The 26991-nt window shown below is 53.2% G+C and overlaps 1 long non-coding RNA gene across 2 annotated transcripts; it reads right to left on the bottom strand.

Annotated features, from left to right (window-relative positions):
• Nucleotides 1-7092: 7092 nt before the first annotated feature.
• LOC123479651 (uncharacterized) lies at nt 7093-19899 on the bottom strand. Of its 2 annotated transcripts, XR_006655336.3 has the most exons (4): nt 18769-19899; nt 12495-13009; nt 10707-11797; nt 7093-10372 (listed from the first exon to the last, which is right to left on the bottom strand). It is a non-coding gene; the product is annotated as an uncharacterized lncRNA (long non-coding RNA). The 2 variants fall into 2 exon arrangements; XR_008426020.2 differs by lacking the exon at nt 12495-13009.
• Nucleotides 19900-26991: the final 7092 nt, after the last annotated feature.

The raw sequence follows: 26991 nt of genomic DNA, 5'->3' as shown, positions 1-26991 counted from the left end.
CTATCCAGGCCTCCAGCAGGTCACAACATGCAGCCACGCTCCAGGGGCCATCCCTGTCAGGCCATAGGGGTGGCCCGAGCTCCGCACAAGTCAGCAGGTGAGGTTTACTGCACAACAGCAGGTGGACGAGGGAGGTGCACGCAGGGATGAAGCGGCTGTGTAGGTTAAGGTGTACAGGGGAATCCATGTACACCTTAACCTACCAAAGAGCATGATTAGATAAATACACAAGCTCCTTTTAAATTGTTGGTGTCGCACTCCATAAAGCCTGCAATATTTTTTTCTGGAGAAACTCCAGAGCAGCCAGACTCGCTCCTCTAGACTCTCAGGCCAACCTCCTGGTCACATTCCTTAGAGTAGAGATTGAGCTTCTTTACAGAGACAAGAGCAGCTTAGAGTCGGTGCCCACACCCAGGGCCTCTGTCACGGGACTGCGCCAGCCCTTCCCATCGCTCTTGGTGCCAGCCAGGAGGATGGGGCGGAGGAAAGGGACGGGCTCTCCCCCAGCTCCCTCCCGAGCGGCCAGGCTGTGTCCTGGTGAAGGTCTTCATCGACACGGTGGCTGTTCTGCAGGTGCTCACTGACTGGGCTGAACCTGTCACGCTCTGTCACTTGTGGGCGCCGCCACCCCCGACCTTGAAAACAAGCTCTGCATTTAGCCCGGTGTGTCTTCCTAAAGCCACACCACGAACGGGGAGCATTTGCATGGCACAGCAGAAGTCACGGCTCATTGGACTTTCATAATAACATTGTCGTGCAGGTAGAACGGGCATGGTTGTCTCTTCCCAGTGGCCAGGAAGCTGAGCGGAATCAACTGGCCCACCCACTGCTAACGGCAGTTTCCTGATTTCATACATGGGCTTCTTTCCACTGAGCCAGACTTCCCCGCTACACCTCCTGGGCAGGCCCGCCCCCACCGCCCCCCCCCCCAACACAGTGGGCTAAACTGCTAGCGCATGCTCCAGGGGCAGGTTAGGACAGCCTGGGAACCTTCGGTGAAGTTCCAGCCAGGCCCAGGACGTCGGAAGGTCTGGGTGGGCCCCAGGCGTCAGACACTCAAAGCTCCGCAGGTGGAGCCCTGCCTGCTCCAGGCAGGGACTGGCACCAAGCTGGGCTCTGGAGACCAGGGAGGGCAGCTCCTCACGGTGCAGGATGAGGTCCCAGCGCCTGACTTACTGAAAGAAGAGAGGGCTCCAAGGATTTGTGACCCAAGGCTGTACCTGAGTTGGTCCAACACCAGGGCTGGACCCAGCCAAGACAAAAAAGCCACCCAAGGGAGCAAAGTCTAAAACAGTGCTGACCCCCAGGGGCCGAGCCTGCGGTGAACCTGCCAGGGCCCTCCTTGGTCAGCAGCACCCTGGGCTCCACACTGGCTTCATCTTCCTTCTGGCCCTGGCTGACCAAGGCAGAGAGAGACTGTGAATAAACACTCAGGAATTTTGCATAATACCCTCTAGGTTCATCCATGTTGCAAATGGCAAGATTTTATTCTTTTTTATGGCTGAGTAATAGTTCATTGTGTATATATACCACATCTTTATCCATTCATATATCAAGGGACAGTGAGGTTGTTGCTATATTTTGGTTGTTGTAAGTAATGCTATCTTTTCAAATGTGTTTTTTTTTTCTTGGATAAATACACAGAAGTGGACTTGCTGAGTCATCTGACAGTTCTATTTTTAATTTTTTGAGGAACCTTCATGCTGTTTTCCAGAATAGCTACACCGATTTACATCCCCCCCTGCAGCGCCCAGGGCTCCCTGCTCTCCATGTCCTTGCTGATGCTCACCATTCATTGACTGTTTGATGCTGGTCCTTCTAACAGGTGTGCGGAGAGATCTCACTGTGGTTTGGATTTGCATCTCCCTGATGATTAGTGATGTCGCGCATCTTTTCAGGTGTCTGTTGGTCATCTGTGCGTTCTCTTTGGAGAAATGTATTAATATTGTGTTATGTGAAGTAAGAGAAAGACAAATACTGTATGATCTTACTTACACAAGGACTCTAGAAAACAAATTAAGCGAATAAACAAAACAGAAGCACACTCACAGATACAGAGAACAGTTGATGGTCGTCAGACAGGAGGGGTTGGGGGGATGGGTGAAAATGGGGAAGGGATTAAGAAGTACAAATTGCCAGTTAAACCAGGCATGAGGATATAAAGTAACAGCACAGGGAACATAGCCAATAATATTGTAATAACTACGTGTGGTGCCAGGTGGGTGCTGGACTTATCGGGGGGATCGCTGTGTAAGGCATATAAATGTCTGACCACTATGTTGTACACCTGAAACTAATCTGATGGTGGATGTCTACTATAATTAAAACTCAGTGGTTAAAAAATTCAGGAAACTTGCAGGCAGTCGTGAAGGAGCTGGTGGCTCGCTCGGGCCACGGTGGGAGTGAGGAGCACCCGCCCAACCGAGATTGTCTGGCACGCACTCCCTCCCTCTGGGGTGCTGGCTCGGTCCCGTCCCGGAGGGCCACAGTGCCAGCCACACTCCTCCCTGGCCTCTGACACCCACCTCTTAGCCCAGGATGCTCCCCAAATTATTTACCCGGACCTTTGCCTTTCCTGTCCAAATGTTCTTCCTGCTAAAGTGCTGTTCTATCCAAAACTCCTCAGAACAAATTGGCCAGAGGCATTTTTTAGCCTCAGCTGAGGACTTTTATTTCCGTTGCTCTTAGAGAGGGAAGAAGGGAGAGAGACATCAGTGTGAGAGAGAAACATTGATCGGTTGCCTCCCGTACATGTCCTGACTGGGGACCGCAGGGGACCCAACCAAGGACCAAGCCAAAACCTCTTGGCACGACGCTCCAACGGAGCCACACCAGCTGGGGTTATGGGGCTCAATGTGTACCTGCAAAATCGAGGAAGGAATTGTCAGTGTCTTTTTTTTTTCTTGACAACTATTGAATGACAACTTCCAAGAGTGCACCAGCTGCACGCGGACCCCCAGGCCAGCCTGGGGGGGCTCGCTCACAGGCTGTCCCCAGGGAAGTCCCCAGACAGTGCATTTTTAGCTCAGGAAACTGTCCTCAGCCCCTGGACACATCCCTTTTGTGGCTTGATCTACAGCAGCTCCTTTTGATAAAGGGAATTTCCATCAGTTTGTTTAAAAAATTTTTTTAACGGCTTCTATTTTTAACACTCACCACTGAGGCCCCCAGCGTGTCTTTGTGAGGTCCAAGATCCAAGAAATGTCCCTTCTCACAAAACGGTTCTGTTGCAGCCCCCTGGGTGCGGTGCGCAGAGTGGCCTCCTGGTGAATCGATCATTCACTCATTCATCCAGCCTTCACCTACCAGCCGCTCGTTCCTCCAGCGTTCACTCATCGTTCACCCCTTCTTCCAAAACGTGCCCCCCGTGGGCCGGGGTGTTCCCCGAGTGTTGGGTGCCGGGGCCTAGGGCAGGGACTGTCCTAGGCCCCGGGACGTCAGTGAGCTTCACAGCAGGCAGGGAAGCGAGATGATGGCGGAGAGGCCAGGGTTCTGCAAGAGGGCGAAAGAGGTGATGGGGCAGAACTTTTCTTTCTATAGAGGTTTCTGAGGTGACCTGTGTCCAAACTGATTCCCCTGTATCATTTGTTAATTCTTTCACTCACTCACTCATTCATTCATTCATTCCTTCATTCATTCTGGGCACCCCGACATTCACACCTCCCGCTAAAGAGCAGTGACTGCTGAGGAGGTGACACAGGTTCGTTTATCACTTGTGTCCCAAGGGGTGGACCCGGCCAGCAACTGGGCTGACCGCGAGACCAGATGCTTTTCCAGTGGTGGCTGCGACGGAGGGGTTTTGGTGAGGTAGAGGGGCCCTCTCTCGGGCTGGTCTTGCCTGGTGGGGAGCAGGACCCAAGGCCCCCTGACCTGTTCCCCAGGATGGAGGACGGCTGGGCTGGTCTTGAGGGTGGTGGGTTTCTTTGAAAAGTTAGAACGTGTCCTGAGTCGGTACGGACGTTCACTCGCTGACACAGCAAACGTTCCTTGCTTTCCCTCTCCTCGTTCCCACTTCCCGTCATGTGACACTTTGCCCAGATCCTCAGCCTACCATCCAAGGAGGCTCCTCCCGCCACGGGGTCCTGGGCTGGGTGTATGGAGGGTGCCTAACGGTCCCCTGTGGGGTTCGCTGCCTGAAGCATGACCTGTCTGCACAGGCGCCAGGTCCCTCGGTATCCTGGCACTGGGGTGGGGCCCAGGGCTGGTGGGCCTGCCAGGAAGGGTGCTGCCCGGGGGAACAGGGTGGGAGGTGCCCACCCTCTCCTGGTGCCCCGACTACAAGCTGTTGGAAAGGTCCAGCATCTCAGGTTCTCAGCATTGGAAGGGCCTGCCTGCCAGGAGGGCAGGGGTTGGCCGTGCCAGTGGGGAGGTGGGGAGCCAGGCTCCGAGTCAACCACTTGATTTCCCCCGCTGGGTGAAGGGAGGCGGGAGGCCTGAGCCTCTTTCTCAGGCTGGACAGGAGTTTGAGGAACTTGCTCCAGACTCTGCGCCTAGATGACTCCTGACATCATCTAATGTGACAACTGCCCCTGTGCCCCAGCCACAGAAAGGCCAGTCCTGACCCACAGGGCCCTGCTCTGTGGTGATGCAAGAGCTAGACATTGATCACCTGACCTGGACACATTTGAAAAAGCAAGACTTAGAATAACATGCCCAGGATGACCCCTTAAGAGCCACACTTCCTGTGGGCCCAGGGGGATTGGCCCATGTGAGCAGAAGGAGGCCCCGGGGGGCCCTGCAGATGGACCCATGCGGGGACACCCTCCATGTTGGCCTCCCAAGTCTGGGCCTCCCTTGCCTCCCTGGTCCAGCCTCATGAACCTTCTAGCCCCACGGGGTGTCACGGTCCCACCAGACTTGCAGGGATCTGTGCCCCCTGCAGGACAAGACTGACCTGGGAGGCCCACGTGGCCTGCCAGATCACAGCTCCCTCCACCCCACTCCACAGGCTCGGGCCCTCCCTGGCCCTCTGAGAGACCTCTTCTCACCCACCACGACTTCCCAGCAAGTGTCCCCTCACCTGCCCTGCCTCTGCCTCCTGTGTCAGCCCAGCTCCCCGGTGCTTCAAGACCCCAGAAGCCCCATCCCCCCAACAAAGCCTTCCCCATGACTCCAGTGGTGACTGATAGGACAAGATCCCATCACCTCCACAGCAGGCAGAGTGACAATTTGGGCCCAGTGGGCCACCCAGGCCTGGCGTCCGTGTCCCTTCCCGGACTGTGGGTGGTGACCGGAGCAGATGAGGAACCTCCTAGCTGGCCTGCACCAGTACCACCCTCACCCTCTGAGGCTCATTTTGATGTGTCACGCGTCCTGGGAAAGAGGACAGAAAGCCCAGCAGGGTGGCCAGTGAGACAGGGTGGGGATGGACGCAGCTGCTCCGGGGGTCGCAGGCATGGGTGGACAGCGCACTATGCCGGGGCTAAAAGGGGAGGAAGTGGGCTCTCGGGGGAACTGCTGGGTGGGTGGGTCACAGACGGTTGGGGTTGGGGGTCACTGCACAGACAGGGTGGCGACACCAGTGACGTTGGCAAGCCAAACGCAATCTCAGGTCCTCAGCCCCGCGTTGTCTGGGGCAGGGCTTCTCCCTCACGCCATGGCCCGTGGGCTGCGTCCTTCTGTCCTGGGGCTGAGCCACACGCTGGCCTCCACTCTCTATGGGCCAGCAGCACCTGCCCCGAAGTGACAGCCCAGATGGCGTGGGTCAAAATCACCCCGGTGAGAGCCCTGGTGCAGACCAAGCTGCATCCCCAGGTAGCAACTGTGTCCAAGCTGCCTGCCCTGAAGGGTGTAAGTCAGCTGGCCAGGCCGCTGGTAGTGGTTCTGCCTTCCTGATGCCTGCCCGAGACAGCGTTAGGGACAAACACAGCACTGAATGAATGAATGAATGAATGAATGAATGAATGAACGAATGAACGAAAGGATGAATAAACCGACCCGCCCAGGGACAAATGATCGAGGGAGCGAGTGGATGCTCTCCAGGTGTGTTTGCTGGTCTTCACCACAGATGCCCGTCTGAGCCCTGGGGCCAAACTCACCATCTAACTTTGGAAAACCCCTTCAAAAAAGTCTAGAAAAAGAGCAGGTGTGCAGTTTGAGGGGAGGAAATAGAAACAGTGGTGCCACATTAATGCTCGGGCAGCCACCTGCAGACAGCTGTGAAACAGGACCCTCTCTGCACAAATGGGGGCCAAGTCAGTGCCGCTGGTCCCTCTGTGACCCTGTGCACCCTGCTGGGCCTCGGTGTCTCCTGGGCGGCTCAGGCAGTGTAAATGACTTTGCCCCTGGCTTCAGGTGGAATCTGTGTAGTGGACGGGGACAACTAGGTCTGCAGCTGGGAGGTGAGTGGGGAAGGACAGGACAGGATGAAGCTCAGCAGAAGGCACAAGTTACTACCAGGAGGCCCACAGTGTGATTCCAAGCTCAGCCTCCCACCCACACCCTCTAGAATTACTATTATTGCCTTTCGTATTGTTGTCAGCACCATTACCGATTTCAACAGCCTGGGGCTGGGGAGCTGGCAGCTGAGTGTGGGGAGAGGGAAAGAGCCAGATGAGAGGCAGGAAGGCGAGGCGGGGCTGGTGGCCCTGTTGGGGCCCAGCTGTAGGCTGCTCGAACCTCCAGCTGCCTGGCGAGGGGCTGGACAGATGCAGCGGCCACAGCCATCGGGCCCACAGCCCAGGGCTCCAGCTTTGATTTCCCTGCACTGCCACCGATGGGCTGCCCAGGGGTGCAAGGAACTGCCCCACCGTGTTCCAGCAGGGGACACAGACCGTCGGGCTGCATCACCCTGCTATGGAGGTCCTGGAGTGGGCCTGAGGGGCTCCTGCCCTGTGACCTCACTGGGTGGGCTGCCGTATCAGGAAAGCGCCCGGTCTCCTGCCACTGGCACCCCGGACGAACTGGTCCCCTGCCGTTTCCTGAGGCTCCCGTGTGTGTTTCCTCCTCAGGGCCCACATCCGGGGCCTCACCAGACCTGAACCGACTTGCTCTCGGGGGGTCACTTCCCTCTGGTTTCAGGCCGGAGTGTCTCTCGGGGTTCATCCACATCCCCACAAGCACTTTGACTTATTTATTAAATCATGAGTAAATAACAGACGCGCCCTGATCAACCACCAGGAGACCGACTCTACATCAGATGTTTCCATTTCGCAATCCCTGAACTACTCATGTTAGAAGATAATCTTCACATGGAAGAAAATCGGGACTCTCGCACAGGCAGAAAAATGAGCCCACGTGACCAGTGTCATTTAACTCTTTTTCAGTGAGGGGACAGTGAGGTGTCCCAGCCAGTTCAAAGGAGCAGCGAAGAAAGCAGAGTCACACCAGTAAAGGGGGTGAGGACTCGGATTCACAAACGGGGGGAGCTGGCTTCCTGGGGTGGGGATGAGAGCCCCCCGCCGGGCAGGGCTTATCTGCAGGTTCTAGTCCTTTCCTGCTGTAACGAAGCACCACAGAGGGACAGGACGGCTTTAAATAAGAGGACGCTCCCTGGAGGCACCCAGGAGCCACCCATCACGTGGCTCAACCCTCCTTTACTTTCTCTTCTAAGCACAGAAGTAACTGGATTTCAGGCCCGCCCTAAATCCAGGGTGATGTCAGGCCAAGACCCTTAAATTACGGACATCTGCAGAGACAGCTTCCAAATGAGGTCACATCCGTCGGCAGGAGGGGTGAAGGCGTGGGCATGTCTCCTTGGGGGCCTCTCTCCAGCCAGCTGTCTACAAACAAGGGCTGTCTGCCCTGCTGTCAGCCACCTGTACCCCACGGAGTGTGAGTGTCTTCAAAGGCTGGAACCAGAAACCCCAGGAGGCGCCCCCGCTCCCACGAGACACACCCTGTCGTCATCAGACCCTTGCTGCTGATTCCAAATTTCCTGGCACTCAGGGTCTCAGAATCACTTCCAGGCTCCAGACAACAGCTGTGTCCATCACAGGCCACCAGGGACTGCAGGCCTGGGACAGGGGACCTGGGATGCTGTGCAGTGGACGGGGGTCTGAGCATCTGTGGGACCCCAAGGAGGTGTCCACAGCACCCACAGGCCCGGGAGGCCGGGATGTGGGCAGCCCTGCTGTGTGTATGGAGGGGTAGGGGGATGGGGATGAGACCTCGGGAAGGAGCCATCCTGAGAGCCCTGGCCTGTCCCCATGGTTATTCCCTGTCCCCCCGGCATTCACCCTTCTCCCATGGCCTGCATCTGCCCCTCAACACCTAAGACCACAGGCATCACTCCCACCTGGAAAGTCTGAACCACCACCAGGAAACCCAAATCTTCTGCCCTGTCCTCTGCTCCTCCCACAGGGCCTTCACCTGCAGAGGGTCTGCTGGCCACGGGGCCCTGCCCTCGCCTGTCCTCTCCCAACACCCCTCCCTGGGTACCTGGGGGCACAGCCTCCATCCTCTAGTTGGTCTCTGCTCAGAGAGGCCTCAAGCTCCACACAGGACCCTCCTCCCTGGGTCTCCAGCGCCAGAACCGCGTCTGCCTACAGCCACCTCCGTCCACACCATCAGTGCTCAGCAAAGAACAACCGCCGATGGATGGGGGAGGAGCCCTCGCTCCTCCTGCCCAGGCAGAAGGGGCTCCCTCCTTGTCCCCCCATCGTACGTCCATCTAAAGTGCAGACCTACTGGCCTCACTCCCTTTCTGGGTTGGCCCTGGGGCCAAGGATGTCTGGGTCCCTTCAGCCTGGGAACACAGCCAGCAGGGTATGGGGAAAAAGCACATTTACAGGGAGCAAGGGAACAGGGCTGGGAGGGAGGTGCCAGGTGGGGTAGAGCAGAGCCTTGGGAAGGGACCCCAAGAGAGAGCAGTGGGTTGGGGATGCCGTGACCTGCAGGGATGGCTGTGACGTAGCAAGTGCACAGGGCTCGCGCACCCTGCTCCTGGGCACCTCCGCCCTGGAGGGGCTCAGGAGCCAGAGTCCCACCTGTTACACACGCTACTCTGCGGCCTCAGGCATGTGCCAGGCCCTAAAGCGGGACACCAGGCCTCTCCTATGCTAACAGCAGAGAGCACACGTAGCCCGAGGCCGACAGCTGGGGGCACAGAGGGCAGCGCCCTGGGTCCCAGCCTCTCCCTGGAGGCCACTTCGCCCCGCCTGTGCTGCCTGCCTGCTATGAAAGCTGCTTCCAGAACCTCCTCTGTGGTCAGGGAGGGTGGAGGGCTCCCACAGAAGCCCCGTCAGCGCCTCCATGCTCAGCAGTCTCCCCAGGACCGTGGACAGAAGTGGACTGGGCTTGCGGAGGAAATGCCAGGGGTTTTTCAGGCCAACGAACATTTCTCTTCCCCAAACTCACGCAGAGAACTCAGAAAGCCCCCAAGACTGGGGCCACTGAATTTATGTTTCATGACGCACATTCCAAGTTTGTGCTCTGACCGTGAGTGATAGGGTCAAGTCCCCACGGCCATGGCTCCCGGCAGAGCAAACAGAAGCCAGGCCACAGGGCAGGGTCCACTAGCCATCACGGAAGCCCTGCTTCCAACACTTGCCTGGCTGGTCTCTGGCCTGCCCTCTGCAAGGCCGCACCGAGCACCTAGTGCCTACTCCATGCTGGCTCCGGACCAAGGCGCAGCCCCCGTCCTCGTGTGGCCTCTAGCCCGCTCGCCCTCAGGGGAGTCCCTCACATTGCAGGGTCTCTGAAAGAAAGCAGGGGCCCCAAATCAGCAGGGAAGAGCCCTCTGGTGAGCACCCGCTTGCTGGAGGTAACATGCAGGGGCCTGCTGTTTCGACAGTGGAGGTCAGGGAGCTCGGCAGCCTGTACTCACAGCTCGAGGCGCCAGGCCACTATACAGGTAGAGCAGGTAGGGGAGGGCCCCACCTGCACCCTCACACTTGGAGCGGGGGAGGGAGCAGTCAGCAAAGGTCAGCACAGGGCAGGGCAGATGCGAGGCGGCACCGAGATGGCGACCCATTCTCAACAGACTGCCAGAAACACGTATTTGTGTGAAGCTGGCCTGGCTCTGTTGGGGGAGAAGGGCAGCGGGGGTGTGTCTGAGCTTCGGGTATATTCTGAAAGTGTTTGCTCTTTCTTCTTCCTTGGTATTTCCTAAATTTAAAACACCCCAACTTGTTTGGGCCTCCTGTGCTGTGGGGACAAGTTTTGTCCTGCTTGGCTAAAGGTGGGAAGGGGACCCAGTGGACGAGGGACAGGAGACACTTTGGGTAGTCCCACCTCCCTGCTCTGCCAGGTGCGACACAGGCTGTGCGGGCGACAGCCCTGGCCTGGGGGCGGGTGACTGTCTCAGGAGCGAACAGGGCACATTCAGCCAAGTGTGTCTTCATCCGGAACTCGGGGGCCCTGCACAGGGTCAGTAAGTCCCAGCTGGATCCTGTCATCTCCTCCTTGAAGAGGTCAGACAACCTAGGGTCACCTGTGACGTCAAGCAGAGAGACCAAGATAAAGAAGAAAATAAGGACCCTGAAGGAAATAGCAAAGTTGAGGGATGGGAGGGAGCTCCCACCCCCAGTCACCTCCCCTGAGGACACAGTCTTACCCTCAGCACTACCAATGTCCTCTGGTGGGGCCATCCAGCACCCAGGATGGTGTCCCGTAGCATCCCTGGCCCCGACCCACTGGGTGCCAGCGGCCCCCCTCACCCTGGCTGCCACAACCAAGTATGTCTCCAGGCCTTGCCAAGTGTCCCCTGGCCTGGGGGCAAAGTCACCTGGTGGAAAACCACCATTTTAGAGCCAATATTCACTAACCTGTCAATGTCAAATGTAAAAGACGAGGCATTTTCTCTGTGTAAGCAACTGGCTCGAAACCCGGAACAAATGACGGAAGCTGGCAGAACTGTACGGCGTGGTCAAACCTCTGTTCTCGAACATCTCCCACCTCCAACGATGCGGCTCTCTCCCAAGCTGTTCTTGGGGAAAATGTCTTGGCTGCTGGACAAAACTTTGGTTCTTGGTCCCACAACCCTTTCGTGCTGACACCTGTGTGATGGGCGGTGGGTCTCTCAGGAGACAGACCAAGGAGAGGACGCGTGCGTATGAGTCAGCTTTCGCACAAACCGCTTCTCGAACAGTCTTCTGGGATGAATGCAGTTTGAGAACCGAGGTTCCACGGCAGTGATTACGTGCTCGTTGCTAACGCACAGGAGAGGCCTGCTTAGTCAGCACGCAGACCCCGGGGAAGCTGGACACCTTTCCTGTCCATCACGCTTTACGTAACCCAAGCTCCGGTCTGCATGGGAGGCACGTGGGCTTGGCGTGTTTCTACAGAAGAGTCTCCTCGTGTTAATGAAGGGGCTGGTTCTTAAATTTTATCCCAGAAGTTGGATCTTTCTTGCATTTATTTTTAGAAAGTTTTCTCTTTTGGTTCTTTGAGGGAAAACTCCAATCTTTTGTGAACTGGCATTAGGAGTAAAATGCTGGTTATCAGGAGCTGTGGGGGGCGGGGGGAGGGGTTGGTCAGGGCACAAACGTGCATCATGTCTCGTGCAGAGCTTTTTGGTGAAACACCAAATCACCCAGGTGACTCAGCCCCCCTGCAGCCCAGATTTGGTGCCCTGTGACTTCTGGCTTTTCCCAAAACAAAAATCACCTTTGAAAGGGAAGAGATTTCAGACCATCGATGAGATTCAGGAAAATACAACAGGGCAGCTGATGGCGATTGGGGGAACTGTGTGAGGTCCCAAGGTGCCTGCTTTGAAGGGGACTAAGGTGTCCTTGTCCTGTGTACAATGTTTCTTGTATTTTGCATCTTCTTCAATAAATGTCTCTGTGTTCCATAGTGCATGGCTGGGTACCTTCCAGACAGACCTCGTATGTGACGGGACGTGGCGGCTATCATTCTGCAACACACAAGTGTATCGAATCAATACCTTGTAGACACCGTGAACTCACACAGTGTTATGTGTCCATTGACCCAATACATCTGGGGGAAAATTAAAAAGCCACAATATGAGAAAAATGACCTTGAATACCTCAGACCAAAAGAAGGTGCTGAAGCTGCCTCTGTGGCGTGACGGCCGGGGACACACCGTGAGGACTGATTTCTGTTGGGCCAAGTGAGACTCCCTGCCCAGAAGCCAGGGTCTGGGCGCTCCTGGCGGAGACGCCTCACGGGGAGGAAAAGCTGGTGCGAGGACGCTGGCACAGCAAACCCAGCACAGACAGATCGAGAGAAGCCCCACGGCCAAGCTCAGGCCCTTGGTTCTAGGGGGAGGAGAGAGCCTCCCACCTCACCGCAGTAGCTCAGAGATTGCTCCCCGTCCTGTCAGGAGACCGGGCAGTCCCCGCAGGGCCCTGAAGGACACCACACAAAATATCAGACCTGGGCGGTGAGTGTTTTCTTTCTCAACAGCCTGTGTGAGACTTTCCTATTTGCTTTACAGGCCATGGCGGCCAAATTGTGTTTTTCTTGTAAGAAGCAGCAGGAATGCTAACAGTTATACCCCATGTCACCACGAAAACCAGCATTCCTGGGGAATTTCACATTCTGCGGGGGGTGGGGAGGGAGGAAAACTTCTCTTCACCACCTGCACCCACCTCTGCAATCTCAGCTCTTGTGCTGATTAAGTCACTCAGCTTTGCAATGGGAACTGGCCGCTTTGAGCTGAGCACCTTTGAAGTTGGGGAGCTTCCTCAAGGTGTCAAGGGCCCCCCAACAGCTCCTCGTAGCAAAGTACCCTGCATCGTGGTGGTTACATTTTCTGGGGACTGCAGGAACCCCAGCGATGTGCAGACAGATGGGAAGGAATGGGGAGCTTCCTCCTTCGTCCTCCCTGCCCCAGCTCGTGCAAATAAATGCCTTCCTGGCACAGTCCCGAGGTCTTGGTCTCTTCCCCGGTCACCCCACCACATGCGGAGCTGGCTGGAGCCTGGGATTCTTAGACACTGGGAACCCAGCAGCTGGGCTCAGACGGTGCGGCTGCCAGTAAGAGCACAGTGTTGCGACACCCTTAAGGGTGCAACGCAAACAAAAGTCGTCGTAGGCGGCCAGATAAATGCCAAGATCAAGTCCACTCCACTCGTTAAGATGTATTGGCAGCTCTTTTAGTTTCCTAGGATATGACAAATAATAATTAGTTCTTGTTTTATTTGGCTCTTCTTAAATGTGGTCTTTTTATGTGAGTTTTTGTAACTACTAAGGCATATTTTATGGAACTTTCATAATAGTGTGTGTATTCATTTCCTGTAGCTGCTAGAATAAATCACCCCAATTTGGTGGCTTAAAACAACTCAAATTTATTATCGTGGGGTTCTGCGGGTCAGAAGTGCACAGACAGGCTCCGTGGGCTGGGACGAAGCTGTCAGCAGGCTGGTTCCTTCCGAAGGGTAGGGAGAAGGGGTATCTATGTCTTGCCTTTTCCAGGTTCCAGAGGAGCCTGCACTCCTTGGCTGCTGGCCTCTCCCTCAGTCTTCAAAGCCATCAGGGTGACATTTTCTCCCTCTCTGGCCTCTGCTTTCATCCTTGCATCTTCTCTCTCTGCCCTTCCTGTCTCCTTCTCTCCGGCTCACCGCCCATCTCAAGATCCCTAAGCTAATCCCGTCTGCAGAGTCCCTTTTGCCCTGTAAGGCCGCATCCCCACGGGTTCCAGGAGCAGATCACTCAGCCCAGGACAACCAGACGTAGTAGCAAAGGTTTTCAGCTACACAGGAAAGGATCTGAAGGTGAAAAATATGAAGAACAGCGGCAGTGACTCTCAGAGGAGTCAGGAGTTGTCATCTCTGGGTGTGGAGACACAGATAGCTTTTTTTAACAAGCTCTTTGGACTTCAATGTTCTTTTCTTTTTCTTCTTTTTCTCTTTGTTTAAAATCCCCACCTGAGGATATGTCTATTGATTTTAGAGAAAGAGGAAGGGAGAGAGAGAGAAACACTGATGTGAGAGAGAAACAATTGTCAATTGGTTGCCTCCCGTATGTGCCCTGACCAGGAATCGAACCTGTAACTTTTTGGTGTACAAGACCATACCCCAACCATCTGACCCACCCGGCCAGGGTTTTTTTTCTTTTTGTTTAAGCTAAGTGTAGCTATTCTTTAATCACATTTCCTGGATTAAAAAAAAAGAGCGCTGGCTGCGGGCAGAGGCCCACCTGTATTTAGTGCATGTAACGCAGGTGCCGGCGCAGTGGATGAGTTGAACCGAGGGCCAAGCAACCGGGGGCTCAGGGGCCGGGACAGGCTGTGGCCTTCAAGCTGGGGGCACAGAAGTACCAAACACTTTTTAGAGGCACAGGTAGGGGGCCAGATGGCAGAACTTCCACTTCCATATGCTCCTCTCTGGAGGAGACTTTCGGAGGGGCCCCTGGTCCCTGCTCTTGGGCTTGTTCTGGGCTCTGTGGTCAGAGATCCAGACCTGGGTGTTGGGGGGAGGACCCTGAGTCACAGCACAGACAGCAAGGCACAAATACCACCTCCGCAGACACAGAGCCCGACCTTGTCCACGGCTCTCTGCACTCCTCCTGAAGGTATGACCCAGCTGGGATAGCCAAAGGGTTCGGGCCAGTGGCTCTGGTGCCCACCAGGGTGGGTAGACTGATTTCCCGCGCGGCCACAGTCTACACACTCTACACACTCTGCCCACAAAGTGAAGGTGCCCTCCCACCCCGGGCTCCGGAGCAGCAGGTATGAGCTGCATTGGCCTCTGTAGTTCACTCAGCGCACGGGTAGTTCGACCGTGTGCTTGACAGAATCAGCTGTGTTCACCTGCTTTACACTTGAGTCTCATGCAATTCTTCCCCAAAGCTGGACGCCAGAGCTGCGTTCCCTCTAGTGCCCTTGCACACACACGTGCGTGCACTCGCATGGGCACACATGCACTGTTGCACACACAGTTCGCCAGGCACTCCAGCCTGCATCGCTCCCCTCTGTAGCAAATGGCTCGTCCTTGCATCCATGCATCCCGCTGCATCGCTAAGGTGATGTGATTGGGATGAAGCGCCGACTTGGCTCGTGTTGAGGTTTCTCCTGAGTGCATGAGTTACGTGGGGTGTACACCACTCCCGTCCCGGCCGCTGCTGTGTTTGGGCAGCACGTTCTCCATGACTTACATCCCAGTGGCTTCTGGAATCTTCTCTGAAGTTCATGTTAACCCGTGTCCATGAATCGACAAATGAAACCCGGCTGTTTCTCAGACAGAAAATTCCATTTGTCACTTGGTGGGACAAGAGGAGAATGACAGGCAGATGTTTTCCACTCACGGGGCACAAAGTCTGCAGCTCTGGGGTTTTGACAAAAATATATTCGAGGCACATAAAAGGCAAAAATACTGAGCAGAGAAATGCACCAAACTTTAACAATATTCTCCCGCCCTTTTATGACTAGGCAGGGTTAAACTGGGAGCCTCTCTGAAATGTAAGATTAACTAGGAACCAAAGCCACCTCCTGTATCTGAGCAGAGCCTCAGGTGGCTGCCCAGAAGTTAGACACTTAGGTACACGGCTCCCAAAGCTGCTGCAACTGAGGAAATCCCCGGTGCAGGCAGTGGGGGGGGGGGGGGGGGGCTCACTGAGCTGGCACCTGGCAGGACCTCGCAGCCCGTTTGTCCCGGGACTTCAGGCACTGACCTAGGAACGCATTCATGGGCTTAATTTGACATTTTTTAACTTTTGCTGCCACAAAACGCTTCCCCCTGTAGAAATGAGGGAGGAAACAGAATTGCTGCTGAGCTCTGGGCTGTTGAAAGCTTGTCTCTGCAAGCACGACCTCGTGGTAAGAGAATGGGCCTCGGCTCGCACAGGGAGTCACTTTTCCCGGGAAGACCTGGCTCTTACGCGTGGTGATCACTTACCCAAGCAATCACGAGTGGGTCCTCTCCATCGAAAGCATGATAATTATTATGATGCTCACAACCCAGAAAAAGATTTTAGCACCTAAAGCCTTGGAGTCACGGTCAAAAAAAGCGACCTTCGTTCTCCATTGATTTGCATATTTAGCTGCCGAAAAGTAAGGAGTTCAAGAAAAGACCATCACACATAAAAATGTGTTAGGAGAAGCTCACTGGGAAGAGATGAACGCAAATGCATAGCCTACTCTCGCCCCCACTCTAGGGGCCTGTGTGTGCTGGGTGTCACCAGCCTCTGACAGGGACAAGATGATGGCAGGTGGAGCCCTTATCCTCAAGGAGCACCCAGCCCAGCAGGGGAAAGGAGGGCCTGGCACCTGACGGAGCTGAGGAGCTGCCGGATTGGAGAGCGCTGAGAGTTGGCTGCTCACCAAGTCCACACACAAGGGCACACGTGGGCACGCATGGGAACATGCAGCCACAGACACCTTCATGCATGTGAGTACCAGGGATAAGCATGGCCTGGGTCAATGCACAGAGGGGGAATCACAGGCCACCTTGGTGGGGGGCACACAAGCCAGGTGCCAAGGCCACCAAGTCCTCTCTCTGGGATGGTGAGGGGACAGGACCCCGGAGACAGGCAGGAGGAGGTGGGTGGGAGCAGCAACAGGGCAGCCTCAGGACTGCCGAGATCGAGATCGGTGACTCCGCAATGACAATGAGACCAGAACTGCCACATCATCCACTCTCACGTGGCCTCTGACACTAGGACCTGGGCGGGAGTGGCCCCCAGAGAACGTTCACACAGTTGGGTTTCTGTCCGTGTGAACTTTCATTGTTTTTAGCTGAGATCCATTTCGATTGACTCGGTCTGTCTTTAAGTATATTCCTCACAAATCCAAGCCAAGTTTAAACAAATGGCCTTGATTAACATTCACTCTGCCCAGCTCCACAGCCTGCAGAAGCTCAGTCAGACGTCAAGCACAACCAGAGTGCAGGGAAATCTCCAGCAAAACAGCATGGTGAACTCTTCCTGAGAAAGCCCCCAGCGTGTCTGCATGTGGGAGAGTGAAGCTGGAACCTCACCTCACACCACATCCAAACGCTAACTCGAGCTACCCCCAAGTCCTGAGTAAGAGCTAAGACTGCAAAGCTCTCAAACAAAAACATAGGGGAAAAGCTTCGTGACCTTGGATTGGGCAATGATTTCTTGGATTTGACACCAAAAGCACAAGCAACAAAAGAAAACAACAAATAAATTAGATCGTGTCAAAACTGAAAACTCTTCTGCACCAAAGGATACAGTCATCAGCGGGAAGAGGCAGCCCACAGAATGAGAGAGAATATTTGCAAGGCATACACCTGATAAAGGACTAATATGCAGAATACATAATGAACTCCTAAAATTCAACAAAAACAACAACGCCCCCCTCCCCAACCTCCCACCAAACAATCCTGATTTAAAGACGGGCAAGAAGCCCTAACTGTTGTGGCTCCGTTGGCTGAGCTTCGTCCCACAAAGCAAAAAATCACTGATTTGATTCCAGGTCAGGGCACATGCCTGCATTGTGAGCCTGGTCCCCAGCTGGGGTGCGTGCAAGAGGCAACCGATTAATGTTTCTCTTCCTCTCTTTCGTCTTCCCTTCCCTTCTCTCTAAACATAAATAAAAATGGGCAAAGAACTTCAATAGAAAATCTGCAAAGAAGATATAAAAAGTGGCAATAAGCACATGAAAAGATGCTCAACATCACTAATCACTGGGGAAATGTGAATCAAAGCCGTGATGAGATGTAACATCACACCCACTAGGACAGCTAATACTGAAACAACAAGAAGCAAATAAAACAAAACCAGAGAGTGTTGGCAAGGATACGCAGGAACTGGAACCCTCGCGGGCCGGCATGTGAAATGGTGCGGCCTTGGTGGGAAACGGCATAATGGTTCTTCAAAACCTTCATCACAGACCTGCCACGTGACCTAGCAATCACAATTCTGGGTCTACGCCCCAAAGAGGTGCAAGCAGGGACTTGGCTATTTGTACACCCATGTTCATAGCGGCATTATCACAGTAGCCAAGAGTGGAAAGAAACAACCCAAATATCCATCAAAAGATGATGGATAAATAAAACGTGGTCCACCCATACAATGAGACATCATTCCACCTTAAAGTGGAAGAACGTTCTGGAAGCACATTCTGCCACAACGTAGGTGAACCTTGGGGATGTGATGCTGAATGAAATTAGCCAAACATAAAAAGACAAATGCCATAGGATTCCACTCAGAGGAGGTGACATTATAGAGACGGAAAGTGGAATGGTGGTTGCCAGGGGCTGAGGGGAAGGGAAGTTATTTGATGGGTGGAGTTTCAGTTTGGGAGGATGGAAAGTTCTGGAGACGGACGATGGTGACGGCTGCTCAACAGTGTGAATGCACTTACTGCCACCGAGCCGTGCACTTAGACGTGGTTAAAATGGTGAATTACGTGTTATACGTATTTTACCACGATTCTAAAAATTGAGGACCTAGGGGGAGTTGTGGGGGTCAATGCAGACAACTGTAATTGAACAACAATAAAATAATTTTTAAAAAATTAAGTACCTATACATAACTACATATATATTTTCATAATAAAATGTTAAGCTTTATAGCTCGTTAAATTCTTTATAGTCATATCCAGGTTAGCATTGAACTCCGCTGCACTGAAACAAAAAGTAGTGGAAATAACGCACTAGTCAGCCTCTCTGTATTAGTCATCTTCAAAGGGAAGGTCAGGAATAGCCTCAACGTGTATTTCTGTTAGAGCTGTGACTTTAAGCTGAGAGATATTAAATAACTTAAGTTTGAAGAAGAGTATTAGAATGTGTAAGTGGACTTGATCTGTTACAAACTTAACTTGTCAGATAAACAAGAGTAATTTAAGCGTTTGAGACATTTGGTTTGTGTTGTAAACGCCTTGCCCAGTACTTGAAATGCTGAAAAAGAAAGACGAATACATTACAGTGTAATTGAACTTAAAACATTACAGGAACTTACCTTTCATTAAAAGCAGATCAACTGCTTCCCGAAAAGATGGATGCGTAGGTAGACACGCCTCACCTCATAGCACAGCTGTAAGAAGGAACACAACTACCTTATAAAAGAAAAACACGCAGAACTGTATGGAAGTCCGACAACCAAGGATTTAAAGAAGTCATATTCACCCAGATGTGTTGGAGGAGATGGGGAGTCAGCGCAGAGAGGACTCGGTGTGGTGCAGGGAGGCAGCGAGATGGCACAATGGGCAGACCCACATTCACATGTGGTGGATAAAAATCAGGGAGACACCTTGTGAGCAAGTGAGCCCAGCCCCAGGCCAGACCACGCAGCCCAGGGCTCCCACACTGAGAAAAATAAAGCCTCATCACTTCTGTCTGTAAACCCAGTGTGGGGGGGGGGGCGCAGAAGAAACTGCCAGAACGTATGCAAAGTTACCCACCCTGGGAACTATAACCAGGGCAGCAGCTGAAGGGGCACCAGTCGCATACGGGAAGTGGGTGAAGTGACTGGAAATGGGGTGAGGGCCAGGCAAGACCCCAGAAGTCAGCCAGCAGCAGCATTCTCCTCTTTTTAACTCCTCCCCCACACATGGAGCTTCGGTTGCCCCGCCCTGGCAAATACCCAAGTCTCCGCCCCATGTGACTTCACAGGTGTGCTAAAACAGAATCAAAGTGGCTCTACCTAGTACACAGAAGGAGGCTGCTAAAATTAGGAGACAAAGAAATATGGCCCAAATGAAGGAACAGAACAGAACCCCAGAAAAAGAACTAAGCAATGGGGAAATAGCCAGCCTATCAGATGCAGAGTTCAAGACACTTGTGGTCAGAATGCTCAAAGACCTCACTGAGTACGGCAACAGCGTAAGGGAAGAAACGAAGGCTCTAGTAAAGGAAATAAAGAAAAACCCACAGGAAACCAACAGTGAAGGGAAGGAAGCTGAGATTCAAATCATTGATCTGGAACATAAGGAAGAAATAGACATTCGACCAGAACAAAATGAAGAAACAAGAATTCAAAAAAACAAGGAGAATTTGAGAAGACCCTGGGACATCTCCAAACGTGCCGACATCCAAATCGTAGAGGTGCCAGAAGGAGAAGAGGAAGAACAAGAAATTGAAAACTTACTTTAAAAAATAATGAAATAAAACCTCCCTATTTGGGAAAGGAAACAGACAGACAAGTCCAGGAAGCTCAGAGTCCCAAACAAGTTGGACCCAAAGAGGCAACACCAAGACTCATCATGATTAAAATGTCAAAGATTAAAGATAAAGAGAGAATCTTTTTTTTTCCCCCCAGGTGCTTGTCTCCAAGATCTGAAATTGAGAGCCACCGGCCAGGCGTTCAGTCATGTGTCACTGGAGCTGCTGGCACAGGAATGGAACCCGTGAGTCACGGCAGAAAGAGAGAATCTTAGAAGCAGCAAGAGAAAAGGACAGTTACCTACAAAGGAGTTCCCGTAAGACTGTCAGCTGCTTTCTCAAAAGAAACCTTGCAGGCAAGAAGGGGCTGGAAAGAAGTATTCCAAGTCATGAAAGGCAAGGACCTCCATCCAAGATGACTCTATCCAGCAAAGCTTTCATTCAGAATGGAAGGGCAGATAAAGTGCTTCCCAGGTAAGGTCAAGTTAAAGGAGTTCATCATCACCAAGCCCTTATTATACAAAATGTTAAAGGGGCTTCTTTAGGAAAAAGAAGACCAAAACTATAAACATTAAAATAACAAACTCACTATCAACAACTGAATCTAAAAAACAAAAACAATCTAAGCAAACTACTTTAACAGGAACAGAATCATAGGTATGGAGATGATCACATGGAGGGTTATCGGCAGGGAGGGGAAGGGGGACAATGGGGGAAAACGTATAGGGATTTAGAAGCATAATTGTCAGGTACAGAATAGACAGGGGGATGTGAAGAACAGTATAGGAAGTGGAGAAGCCAAAGAACTTACACGCACAACCCATGGACATGAACTAAGGCGGGGACTGCTGGAGGGAAGGGAGGAACCAGGCAGAGGGGGGGCAAAGGGGGAAAAATTGGGACAATTGTAATGGCATAATCAATAAAATATACATTAGAAGAAACAAAGTAGAGAGGAGACATAAAAAAACCAAGCTGATCAACAACAATTGAAGTAAAGAAGGCCAAGTCACCTGGGTAAGGCTATGGGTCTCCAGGCTTGCCCATCCGGACTTGATTAACCAGCTAGACTGGTTTTCAAACACCAGCCTATCTGGTGAGGAACACCCCGGGGGCAGTGAGGTAATAGCAGCATGTGCTGAGCAAGAGGCCACCCTGCTGAGTCTCCCCAAAATGTGCCTTATTGTCAGGAAGCACAGCCACACGACTATCTGGATGTGGGCCGGAGGGAGGCGTGCTGGCCCTGCCCGGAGGTGTGCCTGAAGGGCAGGCAGGGAGCCCTGGCTGGGCAGCAAGGCCTGCTCCAGGGCTTTTGGGATGGTGATGAAGAGGGTCGGGCCCATCCCCGTGAAAATATGGAGGAAATGGCTGCTCTTCTGGAAACACAGAAGTTACTGAAATCAATCCTTGGAAGAACTGGAACATTTGAACAGTCCAACTTCCATATCAGAAATTGGACAGGTGATTAAATATCTAACATTGGAAAAATTCAGTCCATTTGAATTTTATTTACTTTTTAAATAGATATTTCAATCTTTTTAGACAACAGGAAAAGGTGGAAAGCATCCTTTAATTTATGAAAACATAACTTCATCAACCAGCATATGAAAACCATGCTACTTTGAGGAAGCCTATAGATGCAAACATTCTGGATAAAATAGCAGCGAAATGACTCCCAATGTATCAAACACGTGCTGATGTATCCAGTCATCTACTCTACCACCAAGCAGGGTCTGCCTCGCAGTGCAAGGATGGTTTAAGAGCAGGGCATCGGTCAGCATTACGAAGAAAAACTAGTGCGGGAAGGAAGATGCAGAGAGTCCAGGCTCAGTGGTCAGAGCTCCCCTTACTCAGTCTGTGCTGGGGAGACCTGAGGGAGTCCAGAGACGGTACAGGGCTGAGCCAGGGGGAACAGCGGGGTGAGTGCCAGGAGCATGGTGAAGGCTTGGTGAGGTGTCAGGTCCGTCCTGCACTGGACGGGAAAACTCCTGGGTGACAGAGAACATTGTGTTGGTGAAGGGACCGAGAGGTGGGGAAGGGCTTGCTCTTGGTTATGCCAGTGTGACTGCAGACCACAGACACCCAACTCAAACTGGCAGATGCGGACAGGGAATTTACGAGAAGGGTCACTGTGGGAGCCCCAAGCCCAGGCCAGGCACAGCTAGTCTCAGGGAATCTGTCACCAGACTCCGGTCTCAGCCCTCCTCTCTGCTCCTCTTGGGTGCTGGATGCCACCCTCCTGTGTCCCTGTTCCCCACTGTTTTAGTCCACGGGGCAGGGACACAGGCCTTCGAAATCTGACATCTCGTCCTTCTGTCCAGTTGTCACGGGCAAGTGGCTGCCGCCACAGATCCACGCTCCCAAGAAAGGCCTGAAGGGCCTGCATGGGCCCTGCATCCGCCCTGGCCACAGGTCAGGGCCAGACTGTCCCGGGGCAGCAGTTCAGCAGTTCACTTCACCCCTCCCCATCCTCTCATCCTCTCCTGGCCCCTCACAGGAGGTGGCAAATGGCACCCAGTCACACTGGGCTAAGGTCACATCAGCCAGGTTATGCTGGGACCTCAAAGGAGCTGGGAAGTTTTACGTCTTATTTGGGGGCGACAGTAACGGTGAAAGTTAACAAAATAGCTCTGAGGGGTGTGGGTGTTCACAGTGATTTTAATCCTCCCGCCCACCTGACCGAGGGAGTGCTGTGACGGCCTCCATTTTACAGAGGGGGAAACTGAGGCAGATCTTGCACACAGTCAAGACAACTAGCCACCCAGGTACGCAAGCTCTGGTTTGGGCTCCTGACTCCTCACGTGCCTGCTTACCTGGGACGGTGCCATGTGTTTGGGAGAGGCTCCCCTGCCTGGGCCCTGCCTCTCTTGCCGCTACTTTCATCTGTGGGCATCTGTACAGTGGGCTCGAAGCGGGAGGAGGAGCAGGAGTGTTGAATGCTAGAGCTGGGTGGGCAAGGGTCTTGTGTCTTCAGACCACCAGCCCTCCCCAGGTCTTCAGGTCTAAAATGCTGGGACAAGGGCCTGGGCCAGGAGGCAAACTGGTGCCAGCTATGCGAGGGTCCCTGACAGTTCTGGTTCCACCCAAACTTGCCTGTTTGCTAGAACTCTTCCTCCGAATGCCTGCCAAAATGCAGACACACTGCACGGGCCCCTGAGCCAAAGTGTCCCCAAGCACATCGCTGACTGAAACCCAGGCATGGTGGGCCTGGGAGAGAAGAGCCTCACCCAGAGGCTCCTGGGTGCTGGTGTGTGGGGCGTTGTTGGAAGGAAGGTGAAAGCACCAAAGAGGGGAGTGGAGCCCAGGGACCTCAGAGCCCCTGGTGCAAAGGCTGAGGGCAGAGCTCTGAGGGCAGAGTCCAGACAGGGGACCGCAACAGCTTGGGCACAGGTGGCATGGGGGCCTGAGGGCTGAGCAGGAGGCTCATGGATGGGTGGAGGCCTCTTCTGAGCGGCAAAGCTCTGGAGCAGCTGGGTAAGTCTGTGAGCAGCAAGGGCTGCCCAGGGAGCAGGTAGATACAGGTGGAAGGGGGCTAAGGGGAGGAGGAGTAGCTGCAGGCGTGGTCCACACTGGGCTTCACTCCACAAGTGAAAAGGCCATGAGGACATGAACTTCCCCAGATGGAATTCCCCGGGGCCCCCCTTCCACCCTAACCCCCGAGCAGCTGAAATTCAAGCAGCAAACACCATCCATGGAAGGACCAGTGGGAACAGAAGCACCAAGTGAAAAAAAGGAGGGAGGTTGGGAAGAACCACTCTCTCTGCAGGGGAAATACCAGCCTCTATAAAACTCCGATGACCAGGAAGGAGTAAAAAGGAAAAGAAAAATAAAACCAGCAGGAGTCATTATGTTCTTTTTTGTAAACCCAGGAAAACACAGCACCTACTTGTAAAAAAATTTTTGAAGGAAAAATAATTCACTCAGGCTACTAGTTTCACTCAGTAAAACTTCAGAAATCCTTACCCGTAGGAAATAAGGGCTGAGGTGCAGATGAGATGGACTGGATTTGAGTGGGAGCATTGGCAGACGGAAATGAGAGCAGATGGAAACAGTGGAAGTAAGGAAGTAATGTGGAACAAAGACGTGGCGATGACTTTAAGGGACGTTCACAGACAAAAACTGGGGACTCGCCAGGTGGATAACTGATTTCCCAGGTGAAGAAACGTGAATGAATGGAACAGAGATAATAATCAAAGATATAATAGAAGAAACTTCCTTGAGCTGGCGATAGACCTCAATCTCTTTAACAAAAGAAGTCAGCAGGTTTCGAGCAGAATTAATGAACGTTTTGTATCGGATATAAAATATCAGGAAAGTAACAGAAAGGCAGAGCGGCCTGAGAGAGTCCTGTGAGAACACCAGGGGACAATGAGGATGGCCACAGGGTCGTGGCTGCGAGCCCGGGCTGCTGGCGCCGGCCAGGCCATTGCAGGGGCCCCTGCTGCCTGTCAGCTACGTGGGGGATCAGAAACTATACTGAGAACGTTTCCTCCCTGGAAAACTCACTCATGAAATTACCCAGGCAAACAGCGGTGGCTCAAAGTAAAGACCTACAAACAGGGAATGTGGACGGGGGAAGAGAAGTGACTGAAGCTAGAATTAAGTCCAAGCAGATTTTGTGAATAAAACCTGAAAATTACAAAAGAACTGTCAGTACAGCTAAAACCTTCTCCACCTCGTTAGAGACAAGGGCTCTTTGGGGTCTCACTGCCAAGGAGACAAAGACGCACACGGCGGGTAGGACCTGGGAGAGGCAGGGACGCCATCCTGTCCACAGCCGGCAGCACCGTCTCGGTGTCCCCTGCCCACCCCAGGGCCCTCCCTACATGCCTCATATAAGAACGCACACTGATCCCCACCCTACCCCACAACCTGCACCCTTAGCTCCGCCAGCTACCTCCTGCTGGGCCCTCCACACCTTCTCATGCTTTGCAGCTTCCTGACATAATTCTACTTAACGTCACGTGTGTAGTAACAGGGTTCTCCAGAGAAACAGAGTCAGGAAGGGACCCCTCTCTCTCTCTCTCTCTCTCTCTCTTTCTCTCTCTCTAATTATATCTAGAGGGATATTTATTTTAAGGACTCAGCTCATGTGGTTCTGGTGCCTGGCAAGACCAAATTCAGCAGGGCAGGCCAGAGACCCAGGGAAGGGTGGATGACGCAGCTCTGGTCTGGAAGGAGGATCCCTTCCTCCACAAGCGACCACACTGTTTTCTCTTGGGGCCTCGGCTGATCTGGGAGGCCTGTCCACACCACGGAGGACAGTCTGCTTTACTCAAACGCTACTGACTTCCTGTTAATCTCGTCTAAAAAATATCTTCAAGGTAGCATCCAGGTGTGTTTGACGGAATATCTGAGTGAAGTAATATGGTCGGCCAAGCTGAGAGATAAAACTAACCATCACGCCTTGTCAATCCTTTAAAACTTAAGTTTTCAAGAAGCTGTAAGGACAAATATTCTCCTTTCTAAAGAGTGAGCCACCTAATCTTCCCTCATACAGCATGGGCTAGTTCTACCATTTATGTGGATACTTATTATTACATTTTACAAGTACAAAGTTTCATTTTGCATTACCCAGTCAGGGGAGGGGGCAGGACCACTTAAGGGTATTAATCTCCCCCTCAGTATTGGTGTATCTTCTTCCTACTTACTTTTTCAATGCTGAGAAACTTGACATCAAATCACAGACATCACAGCATGCCTCCCAGAAATATTTCTGCATGCATCTTGAAAATAGTCACACGTTTCTTCCACAGCCAAAGAGCACTCACACATTTAACAAAACCAAGATGAACTCTTTCACAATGCCTAATTGTTCCAGACTGCTAAGAATATCTTCTACAGCTGGCTTCTCCCAAAGAGGATTCCTCCCGGGCCTCACTCATGGATGTAAGTAACGCCCCTGGGGTGTCAGGTCCCCAGAGCACATGCTTTACCTGTGACACTGACAAGCTGGGGACAGGCCAGCTGTCCTGTAGGACAGCCGCTGTCTGGGTTTGCCTGGTGGCTGGTTTTTGATTTTTTTAAATCCTCACCTGAGGATATGTTTGCCGATTTCAGACTGAGAGGAAAGGAGAGGGGTGGGGGGCAGAGAGAGAGAGAGAGAGAGAGAGAGAGAGAGGCACTGATGCGAGAGAAACATCCCTTGTCTGCGTCCATACCCTCCCTGCATTGAGATCGACCTGCAACCTTTCATACTTTGGATGACGCTCCAACCAGCTGAGCCACCCGGCTGGGGCTGGCTGCTGGCTTTTTGATCCCGTTATTCCTGCAGCTGGAGCTTAGATCTAAAGGCTTGTTAGAATTTTGGCAAGAGCGCCTTGCAGCTGTCAGTTCACAGCGCTGTGCCCCAGTAAGAAACATGAAGTCACTTGTCACCCTGAAGTGGGGCCAAGACCAACTCCAGGGTCGAGCTTCTGCCTGTGATTTCAAATTAGTACATTGAAATTGGCTGGATGACTTAAGGGGAAACAAATCTTTTCCGAAGGAGAACTTACATAATCTGCAGCAGCACATGCTGGCAACCCTCGCAAACTCTCCACTTCCCAGGCACTCTCGAAAGAAGTTGGCCTGGCCTTGGCCCCAGAGGACACCAGCAGGGGACTTCATTCCATCACTGGACCCAAGTCAATGCCAAGGAAACTTCCCACGCAGCCCAGAGGCCCAGAGGCGTCATTTCCCGCCTCGGCTCCCCTCGGATGACCCCCTTGTCTGGGGTCCCACTCTCGCCGCCCAGGGCCCCCGCTCCAAAGCCTCTGGGTTGTCACTGTCCCTCTGAACCCCCCACAGCCCGGGCTGGCCTGGCCTGCGCACGCCCCGAGAGGCAGCGTACAGCTGCTGGTCAAGAAACCCGGGGGCAGCTCTGCGCAGCTGGGCGGGTGCATGTGGATGCTGGTGGGGCCCTGCTGTCACCTCTGACGTCAGTGTCATCACTGTGGCCTCCCAAGCTGGCCGCCAAATCTCCTGCGGGCCTGCTGCCACCAGGCCTGTTCCCTCACCGTGAGCAGGGTGACGGCCTGGTAAGGCAGGGCACGGAAGCTCCTTCTGTCCACGGGGGCCGCCCCCACCCCGCAGCACCCCC

Source organism: Desmodus rotundus, chromosome 2 (assembly GCF_022682495.2).
Source record: "Desmodus rotundus isolate HL8 chromosome 2, HLdesRot8A.1, whole genome shotgun sequence".
NCBI lineage: Eukaryota > Metazoa > Chordata > Mammalia > Chiroptera > Phyllostomidae > Desmodus > Desmodus rotundus.
This window is presented reverse-complemented; position numbering and strand designations above follow the sequence as displayed.